The 11,202-nt window shown below is 50.3% G+C and overlaps 1 pseudogene; it reads left to right on the plus strand.

The window, feature by feature from the left end:
• The first annotated feature begins 6,126 nt into the window (after positions 1-6,126).
• On the plus strand, positions 6,127-10,790 carry LOC119322325 (annotated as a pseudogene).
• The last annotated feature ends 412 nt before the right edge of the window (positions 10,791-11,202 follow it).

Consider the following 11,202-nt stretch of genomic DNA (forward strand, 5'->3'; position numbering starts at 1 on the left):
TGGAGATGCCCTAATTTCATTATATTTGAGTGTCATTTATTTAGCTCTTTTGAAATTTATATTGCAACTTCTGGTAAAATGCCATGCTCATGTGTTACCAAGATTGCAAAACAAAAAAACAGCTGAAACGGGCGGTTGCCAACCAGGCACCGCCCCAGCTTCCTTTCTGGAGGCGCCACAAGATGGCGCCCCAACCCCTAGTGTACCAAAAATAGTGTAGCCTATGCCACCAGCAGCTTGCTTACTGTATCCTTCAAAGGCTTTTCCATTCATATCAATCGCTACACATGGCATCCAGAAAAATTCAGATGGCCCTCTTGCATACACAATAACCTGCACCGAGTGACTTTGGCCTGAATTCCAAAGTAACCTGAATTCTATTGCCCCTGCTGCAAAAATAGAAATATCATTAATAAAACATCCAAAAATAGAAATATCATCAATTCTTAAAAGGCACAACTGAAAAATAGAAACCTTCATTTGCTCCTCTTTCTCTTGCCGATGCTTCTCCTCCACTACTAGGGAAAAGCCTATACACAGAATCTTACCAGCAGCGCTCTTTAAAGTAAGGCGCTGCTGCTACGTAGCAGTAGCAAGCTCAAGCTTAACTCGCTGCTGAAATAAATATAGCAGTAGCGCGCCCGCTCAAAGACGCACTACTGATATAATTCCCACGAGGCCGCTGCGAGGCTAGTTCTAGCAGCAGCGCGTTGTCACGAAGAGCGTTACTACTACGTAGCATAGTAGCAGCGCATTTCACTAATAAGCGCTACTGCTAAGTTTACTACAAAAGTTTAGTCCCACCTCGCTCCGTGAAGAGAGTTTATACCACCTTAAATATGTTACTTCTCAGACTTTGACAAGCACTTGGTCTTCATTGAACTCTATGTGTAGAATTTGTGGCTGCAATATGAGTCTTCACCGGTTCCTAAACCGATGAGGACTCATATTGACAAATCAGATTGTACACAAAAGGATCGTTGATGATCAATGTATTTTTGATACATTGAAGTATATTTTTACGTGCTGACACTTAGCAGTAGCGCTTCTTTGTGAAAGGCGCTGCTGCTAGGTAGTTTAGTAGTAGCGTCTTTCTCTATAGCGCGCTACTGCTAAGCCAATCCATCTCCCACCCCCCTCTCCTCTATCCGATCCACTCACACTCACACACTCACTGGATACCCTCTCAACCCCCCGCGTCGGTCCTCCCCCATCGCCCCTCCTCCCTCTGCGCCGCCGTCACCTTCTCCTCCTTGCTGGACTCGGTACCAGCCTCCTCCTCCGTCCTCCCTCCCCTCGCCGCTGGCCGGCCCCTCCTCGCTCCGCCTTCCTCCTCCGTCCTTCCTCGATCACTGGCCGCCGGCCGGCCCCTCCTCGCTCTGCCTTCCTCCTCCGTCCTACTCTCTTCTCCCTCCTCGTGCCGCCCCTCCTTCTCCCTCCTCCCTACTACATTTTGATTTAGTAGGCTAGTTCATATGCAAAATTTTGATTTAGTTGATTTAGTAGGCTAGTTGATTTAGTTGATTTAGAACATTTTGATTTAGTTGATTTAGTAGGCTAGTTGATTTAGTTGATTTAGAACATTTTGATTTAGTTGATTTAGTAGGCTAGTTGATTTAGTTGATTTAGTATGCACCATTTTGTTGTTATTTTTTCTGTACATGGATAGGTAGATGCTTTTGTTTTTTTGTAATAAGTTACTTTTTGGCAAAATGTAGGTGGTACCTTGTCATCTAATATGTTACTAGATCTTAGGATTATAATTGTCCATCAAATTACTTCTCGCGGAAGAACCAAAAATATCACATGCTACTGTTTTTCTTTCCTGTGAAGTGGATCGTTAATCCTTTGCTCATATTGCTTTAGAAAAAATGGCGCCACCACCACCACCACTATGTCGACTGTGCAAGTCAAGGTGCGCCAGCAGCCTTGCAACTGGCAACTTGTTCGGCATCTACTTCCAGCCGAGTTTTCGTCATGCGGCGGTAAGAAATTAGATGAAATGTAATAACTATTTTATTTTTAGTGTTGGCATTACTGCATTGTGTCATTTTGCTTATTTTACACAGATCGTCCCATGCAATGTGAGGTTGAAATTCAACAAGCTGACAGGAGACACTGTGACATTTGAGGCTCCTGGGGGGCATACACTATGGAGGTCGAGAAAGGACGCAATATGTCGCAGATTGGAGGAGATGGATGGGCCCGTTTCGTCGCCCGCATGCGTCTTACTGGTGGTGAGTTGATCAGTTTCTCCTTCAGAGCAGAAAGACCCAAGCTGGCTGTCATTTATCTCAACCTGGTGGAAGATGATGAAGATGAAGATAATGAGGACCCACTCGATGAAGATGATGAGGACTCACTTCATGAAGCCATCGTAGCTCAAAGAACAAGGTTGAGTGAGGAGGAGGTGTCCAACCTGTGGGACATAATTCCGTCACGTGCTGACTTTGTCGGGGTGCCATTCGTGACCCGCCTGACAAATACCATGGTTGATCGACATGATATGGTATGTTATACTTACAAATGCAAATTATTTGATGAAATACTTAGTGCACAGTCCACTGATATGGTATGTTGTGTGGAATCTAGTCGATGATATGTTTTAGTGTAGAGTTCAATCACATGCTTATTAGTGTAGAATCTAAGGACTATTAATAGTGTAGATAATCCATATGTACTTATTTGCGAGGCTATTTATTAATTGATATGTTTTCTTATTCAGAAATTGGCAAAGAGCATATCTGTGAGTTATGGTATCGAGCCTGATGAAGAAGGCTCAGCTGGACTACGCCTTACTGCAAGGGGCTCCGTCACAACCTATACTTACCGCGTGGACACGGACGGTCGCACACACTTAAACTCGGTTGGGTGGAAGAAATTCCTCAATGGCAAGAATCTTCGTGTTGGACAGGCCATCCTAATTACTATCAGGAACACCAACCGCCCAGGCTTGAGGATGATAATTGTCTTCAATATCATCTAGAACTACATATGTGTGTGTGGCTATATCATCTAGAACTACATATGATGATTGTCGTCGATATCATCTAGAACTACATATGATGATCGTCGTCGATATCATCTAGAACTACATATGATGATCATCGTCGATATGACCTTGTACTGCTTGAGGATGCATGTTGACTATGCATGAAATTGTTATCTAGTACTCCCTTCGTCCAAATTACTCGTTGTGGTTTGAACTAAAACCACGACGAGTAATTTGGAACGAAGGAAGTACTATCCAGTACTTATAATGGTTTATGAATTTGATATCTAGTAGCAGTACCTAGTATCTAGTATCTGAAAGGAAGGGGTATGGGGAAAATGATGAAAGATATAGCAGTAGCGAGGGACTGCGAAATCGCTACAGCTAACTAATAGTAGCGCGTTCGGCAAAAGCGCTGCTAATATCGTCAACAGTAGTAGCGCGGGTGGGTACCGCGCTACTACTATAAGTTAGCTGTAGCGCCTTATTAATAGCGCGGCCACCCGCGCTGCTGCTAGCCTCAAAACCCGCGCTACTACTAGGGTTTTCCCTAGTAGTGCTCTCTTGCTTCCTTTCGGGTCATCATGCCTTGCAAAGTTTCTTTCAAGGAAAATGTCGCCGCATCGCGCTTCTCCTTCTTCTTGGAGTTAGTCTCCCCCTCTGCCACTTCTCTTGCCCCCAAGTGGACAACTCACCGGCCACAGGTGTGGCATTGAGGTTGATGGACATGTGCACGGGGTTGGCCGGTGCGACCACTCTCCCCTTTCGACGAGGTGTAGAAGAGGGTGGCTTGCGGCTCGTGTTGTGGATGGAAGTAGGGCGTCTACGACTTCGTGGAGGTCCACGAAGACTCTGCCCATGGCGGATGGCAGCCGACGATCCCGTGCTCGTCGTGGCCATGGCGGCAGCGGCTAGAATGGCCGCCTCGCCGCGGCCATTGCTGAACCCTAGAATCATCAGGGTCTGCTGTGTGGCCTTGTCGATGAGGGCCTCATTCTTCGCGATAGTGGCCTCTTTTTGCACGACGGTGATGAGGGCGGCCGCGTTGGCGGCTTCCAGATTGTTGACATGTACCTTCCTCTGGCCAGCCCTCTTTGCCGGCTATATGGCTTGTTGCTCCGGCGCCTGCTGCTTCTGGGGCTGCTTCTTGCGGGCGGAGCACTGCTTGCCGGCCGCGCTGCCAAAGGAAGGGACAACAGGGGGCGGCGGGGTTTTTGGAGATAAGGGGTGAATTGAGTGGATGTGCCAGTGTGTGGCAGGCCAGGGGAAGGACAAGGGCGGGTGTCACGCACACCCGCTCCGTGTCCGCGCCGATGCAAACCCAGCCCAAAATTAAGTCTGAAATGAGTCGCAGGCGGACAAAAATTGGACGCTCGTCCATTTGTGTCGGCACTATCATGACTGCTTGCGTGATCATGCATAACATGATCATTGAGAATGAGTGTGGACTGGATAGATTACATCTTCTATCACTTGATGGACGTACGCGTTATGCCGATGAGAAGAGAAGAGCGAATCAAACGCTTCATGAAGGTGTACAATGAAATTAGTGATTCCGATGCGCATGTCAACTTCAGAAGGATTTGATGGAGGAGTATTGGAATGGTATGGCGAAAGAGCCACCTAGTTTTATTATTTTTTTGTTGTATTGTGCAAAACTATATTGTATGTGTGTTACATTTGATCTTGTGGATTTGTAATAATTTGATATTGTGGACATGTGTAATCTTTTAAATTATTTTTCGGATGTTTTATTTCAATTTATGCGGTTGAACAGCGGCTGTACAGCAGCCGCGCAGCCGACGGTCGGTTTTACATTTCCAGTTTGCATTTTCTATTGGAGTTGCTCTTTTACATCTTCGTTTTGCATCATCTGTTGGAGTTGGCCCTTTTTTTAACATGAAAAGGCATTTTTTGGAGATGTAATTTTTTTCCCGAATACGCTAAGGTAGTGTATCATTTCATTGATAGGTTAGGGTGAGAGGTTTACAGGGCAGCGTCCTTCGGTGCCGTGCCGTACACAAGAATGGTGACCTCAAAGGCGCTAAGATGAGCAGGGAAGGCTGCTCAGCCTTTACATGGGAAGGTTCAGGCTATAGGGATTGCTTTCTCTAGTCTTTTGGTGTCGGGTCTAGCCCACAGCGCCGCTTCTAGCTTGATGTCGTCGGTGAGCCTGGTAGAGGATGGAGTGACGGAGTCAAAGAGCGCTGCGTTCCAGTGCTTCCAAATGGCCCAAGCCGTGAGGATGGTCAAGGTGCAGCGACCTTTCCGAAGGCAGGTCGGCGTAGCAGCGGTGGCCGTCGTCCACCACTCGAAGAAGTCGAGCGTGCCGTCCGGGGGTAGCACGATCATGCGGCTCCAGGCCAGGATCTCATGCCAGATTGTGCAAGAAAACATGCATCCCACGAGCAGGTGGTGTATGAATTTGCATCTCCTGTCTTGTATCTCCAAATTTGCATTTTTTATTGGAGATGCTTTTATGCTTGCCAAAGTTTTTCTTTTTTGGCAGATCAAGCACCATGGTTGCATGTATAGGAATCGCACATAGGACTGATTGCACTAGCATAGCTCCTTTTCCTTGAACAAGGGAATTAATGCGTCAGTGCATCAATCGCCCTCACCCACCGACCAACAACAAATTACCGAAAAAGGTTTTCGCCTCGATTTATATATAAAGCAATGATCAACAGCATCCGATACCAACAACAAATTGATGAACTATAACGTGCTTTGTTAGGAGAGAGGAATTAAACTCGGCTGGTACACGTCAACAGCCACTCCGCGGCACATTATCATGCGTTCTGAGAGACCCGAAACATGAGAATTAGGAGATGACCGAGTTTGTATCCATGAAACCACGAGTCAAGAAGGCGACGGGATGTGACACTCACCAACGACAACTGAATATTGGGAAAGGATGGTGCATGAATGGGCTTCTTTTTTTTGTAAGTGGACCATGTCTATCGATGCCACTACACAGATGTTTTGGAATCAGAATGGTTGCTTGCTGACAGCATCGGCGGCTACAAGCGCATAATAGATTGACCTAACAGTTGGCTGCTTAAAGCCTCTGCTTTTAAAATCTCCCAAGTAGTTTGAGACACTTTCATCACGTCCATCAACGAAGATCCACGATGGGTGTGCGCCTCAGCGACATGGTCTTCTCACCATCCCATCTCAAACACTCGTTCGAGATCGTCGTCAACAACTTCCTCCTCCTCGTCGCCACACCGGCCACGGCCCTCGTCGTTCTTCGTAAAGCTGCACAGCTCGGACCCGACGAGATCCTCTCCTGCCTCAATGGCCTGCGGCAGGCTCACCTTTTGCTGGCGGTCTTTCTTCCGTTCGCCTTGGTCACCCTCTACCTCATGAGCCGCCCTCGCAGCGTCTACCTCGTCGACTACTCTTGCTTTCTTTTTTTAAGAAAAGAAGGAGAACCCCCGGCCTCTGCATCTGGACGATGCATACGGCCACTTTATTAATTATTCTCACAAGACCTTACAAAGTTATACAACAGTAAGACTAAAGCCACCGTTTAAGTAACAATTGTTGCTACACCTATCCAATTGATGAAGGGGCGCTGATAGCCTGGGCCTAATACCAAACAGACATCGCACCCAGACCTAACATCTAAGACCTGAGGTCCCAACCAGGACGCCTGCCTAGTATGGGCACCCACCAGTCCGACGTGTTCCTCAACCAGGACGCCTGCCGGGTATGAGGCCGCCGCAGCCACTTGCCACCAGTCCATCTTCAGAGTTGTACTGCTGCATCGACTTTGCCCAGTCTGGCTGCCGCCGACGCCACCACGATGCCAGACAGCGTCGACCTCCTGCGCGAGTCCATCATCGCACATCAGACTCCTAATCTCAAGGGCACCATGCCATCGAGATCTGTCACCATCCATGTGTATGATGAAGCACCGCTTCATCAAAGACGTCGTCCACTGGTTCCTCGAGCCCGCGTACACGTTCAAGAAAGACGCCCCCAAGGGGGAAACGACACAAACGCGCCGCCGTCTTCTGATCTGTCGATCTAGGGTTTCCCCCAGAGGTAGCAGATAGTAGTCTAGAACTTCTCCACTGCGATGCCTTCAAGAAGGGAACGACGTCGTGAATGAAGGAAATATGCCCTAGAGGCAATAATAAAGTTATTATTTATTTCCTCATATCATGATAAATGTTTATTATTCATGCTAGAATTGTATTAACCGGAAACATGATACATGTGTGAATACATAGACAAACATATAGTCACTAGTATGCCTCTACTTGACTAGCTCATTAACCAAAGATGGTTATGTTTCCTAACCATTGACATATTGTTGTCATTTGATTAATGGGATCACATCATTAGGAGAATGAGGTGATTGACATGACCCATCCCGTTAGCTTAGCACTTGATCGTTTAGTATTCTGCTATTGCTTCCTTCATGACTTATACATGTTCCTGGAACTATGAGAATTGTGTAACTCCCGTTTACCGGAGGAACACTTTGGGTACTACCAAACGTCACAACGTAACTGGGTGATTATAAAGGAGTACTACAGGTGTCTCCGAAGGTACATGTTGAGTTAGCATAATTCGAGATTAGGTTTTGTCACTCCGATTGTCGGAGAGGTATCTTTGGGCCCTCTCGGCAATGCTCATCACCTAAGCCTTGCAAGCATGTAACTAATGAGTTAGTTATAAGATGAAGTATTACAGAACGAGTAAAGAGACTTGTCGATAACGAGATTGAACTAGGTATTGGATACCGACGATCGAATCTCGGACAAGTAACATACCGATGACAAAGGGAACAACGTATGTTGTTATGCGGTTTGACCGATAAAGATCTTCGTATAATATGTAGGAACCAATATGGGCATCCAGGTCCCGCTATTGGTTATTGACCAGAGATGTGTCTCAGTCATGTCTACATCGTTCTCGAACCGTAGGGTCCGCACGCTTAAGGTTTCGATGACAGTTATATTATGAGTTTATGTATTTTGATGTATCGAAGGTTGTTCGGAGTCCCGGATATGATTACGGACATGACGAGGAGTCTCGAAATGGTCGAGACATAAAGATTGATATATTGGACGGATATATTTGGACACCGGAAAGGTTCCGGAGAAGTTTGGAGCCCCGGGAGGTTACCGGAACCCCCCGGGAGGTATATGGGCCTTATTGGGCTCATGTAGGAAGAAGAGAGAAGGAGCAAGGGAGGGGGGCGCGCCCCCCCAAGCCCAATCCAAATTGGGGAGGGGGGCCGGCCCCCCCTTTCCTTTCTCCTTCCCCCTCTTCCTATTACTACTACTAGTACTACTTCCTAATACTAGTACTCTTTCCTTCTCCCTCCAAATAAGATAAGGAAAAGAGAGGGAAACCTACTTGGAGTAGGTTTCCCCCTCCTCATGGCGCGCCCCCCCTAGGGCCGGCCACCTCCTCCCTCCCTCCTTTATATACGGGGGTAGGGGGGCACCCTAGGACACACAAGTTGATCATTGATCGTTCCTTAGCCGTGTGCGGTGCCCCCCTCCACGATATTACACCTCGGTCATATTGTAGCGGTGCTTAGACGAAGCCCTGCAACAGGAGAACATCAAAATCGTCACCACGCCGTCGTGCTGACGGAACTCCCCCTCGGCGCCTCTGCTGGATCGGAGATCGAGGGTGCGTCATCGAGCTGTACGCGTGTCAAGAACTCGGAGGTGCCGGAGTAACGGTACTTGGATCGGTTGAACCGGAGGACGTACGACTACTTCCTCTATGTTGCGTCAACGCTTCCGCTTCGGTCTACGAGGGTACGTAGACAACACTCTCCCCTCGTTGCTATATCATCACCATGATCTTGCGTGTGCGTAGGAAAATTTTTGAAATTACTACGTTCCCCAATAGTGAACGCCGCCATCGCCGGCTTTGGCATCTAGCCAAGAGCAGGTTTTCACCTAGATCTGTTCGAAGAATTCCATCCAGCTTCTTGTGCACGGACCGCCGCCTTTTCTGTCGGAGACTAGATCAAGGATCCAGCCGCCGCCGCCAGATCCATGCAGTCAGCACCGGGAGATGACAACAGTCTCCTTGTACCAGAGCTAGCACGAACTGGAGCAGATCGAGTCGGAGACGATGATACTCCTGGATCTCCAGCAGACCAGCGAGCCGCCGGCACCACCGTTTCCAGATCGTCGGCCACGCCGGGCCGCCGCCACCCCCCGCGCCGTCCGGTGGTCACCAGATCCGGAACGAGCCGGAACCGGCCGGACCAACGGGTGTGCCGCCACCCAGCCATGGGGCCGCCGCCCCGGCCACCACCGCCCCCTGTGCATCCGGCGCTGGGACGCCGCGCCACCACAGCCGCCGCCGCTGGGACGCCGCGCTGCCATGGGCCGAAGTGGGGGCCGCACCTCCGCGGATCTGGGTGCCCGCGCCACCCATGGATCCGGGGAGAGGGGAGAGGCCCTCCGCCACCGCGTCGCACGCACGGGCTTTGCCCGACGCCGACTACCTGCGGCGGTGGTGGGGAGGACGGTGCATGGGGAGGGTCTCTGGCGGCGGCGGAGGCTGGCCCCCCGTGTCGCCTGCGAGGGGGGCGACGCGAAAGGACGAGGGACGAGGGGGCGACCACTCTTGCTGCCGGCCTAAATCCAATTGCCGCGTATCCATAGCCTCCGTCACCGAGAGCGCTCGCTTCTCGCCGTACATCGATGATGGCGGTCACCAGTTCACGGCACGCATGCTAAGGCGCTCTGGCCTCGGTGTCACCAGACTTACCTCCACCCTTCGCTGCACTACATTCCCCCGCGTTGCAGCTTAAGTTCAGGCCGGGACGAAGCGAAGCAGGTCATCTTTGCGGCCGTCGACGACCGGAGGCAAGACATCGACATACTCGCCACCAACTGCACCGCCTTCAACCCGACCCCAAGCTTGGCTGACATCGTCGTGAACAGGTACAAGCTCAGAGCCGACATCCGGAGCGTGCACATCTCCGGCATGGGGTGCAATGCCGGGGTGATCTCCTTGGAGGTGGCGAGGAACCTCCTGCAGGCAGCGCCGTGTGGCGCGCGCGCCTTCATGGTGTCCACGGAGACCACCTCCCTCATCAACTACACGGGGAAGAACCGCGCTATGCTGCTGCCCGCCGCCCTGTTCCGCATGGCCGCAGCCGCGGTGCTGCTGTCGACGTCCAGGTCCAGTTCCCGGTTCCGGCTCCAGCACATCGTGCGGACGGTCACCGCCGCGCAAGACAGAGCGTACCGGTGCGCGTACCAAGAGGAGGACGACCTGGGGGAAATGGGAATAAAACTGTCCAGGGAGCTCGTGGCTGTCGCCGCTCGCCGGCGACACGCTACAGGCCAGCATCGTCGGAATAGGGTCCCTGGTCCTCCCACCATCGGAGAAGCTGCTCTTTGCGCTCTCGTTAGTTGCACGTACAGTTTTCAATAAAAAGTTCAAGCTATATGTCCCCGATTTCCACACGGCCTTCCAACACTTTTGCATCCATTGTGGTGGCCGGGCGGTCATCGATGCGGTGCAGACTACCTTACGCTTATCCGATGAGAATATCGAGCCATCACGGATGACGCTTCACCGGTTCGGGAACACGTCCAGCAGTTCGTTGTGGTACGAGCTTGCATACGAGGTCGAGGCCAAGAGACGGATGCGCAATGGCGACCGGGTGTGGATGGTCGGGTTCGGTTCTGGGTTCAAGTGCAACAGCGCCGTGTGGCAGTGCATCAGGCCGGCCAGCAACACCAATATTGGCACGCCGTGGGCTGATTCTATTCATATGTATCCGTTGAACATCTCCCGATAGTAGTAAGCTAATTAAAATTAAGGTCTGTGCACGTACAAGTACGACTCAATTCGCACAAAAAGATTTGCATTTGTTCATGCAGCAGTGAACAATACTTTCACAGGTTAATCTTGATTTATTCCTCAAATCTAGCTAAATCACAGGATCTGGTCGGTGGTCGTGGATGGTGTTCCCGGCCGCCGCTGTATCCGACAAGGTCCAGTGGAGTCAGGGCATGGCCCTCCTCTCATAGATGGCCCTTGTGGCTGATATTTTGGGCGCCTTGCAACTCAGATCCCAGTCATGGGTCTCCTTCGTGTGTTGAAAGGTGCAAACTTTGGGTACGGACGTGCGCTAGTGCAGCAGCAGGGCGACCAGCTGCATGCTCGCGGTCCATCGCCGGGTGGTGGTGGGTGAGGGTGGCAAAGAATTA

The sequence above is a fragment of the Triticum dicoccoides genome, chromosome 6B, assembly GCF_002162155.2.
Source record: "Triticum dicoccoides isolate Atlit2015 ecotype Zavitan chromosome 6B, WEW_v2.0, whole genome shotgun sequence".
Lineage (NCBI taxonomy): Eukaryota > Viridiplantae > Streptophyta > Magnoliopsida > Poales > Poaceae > Triticum > Triticum dicoccoides.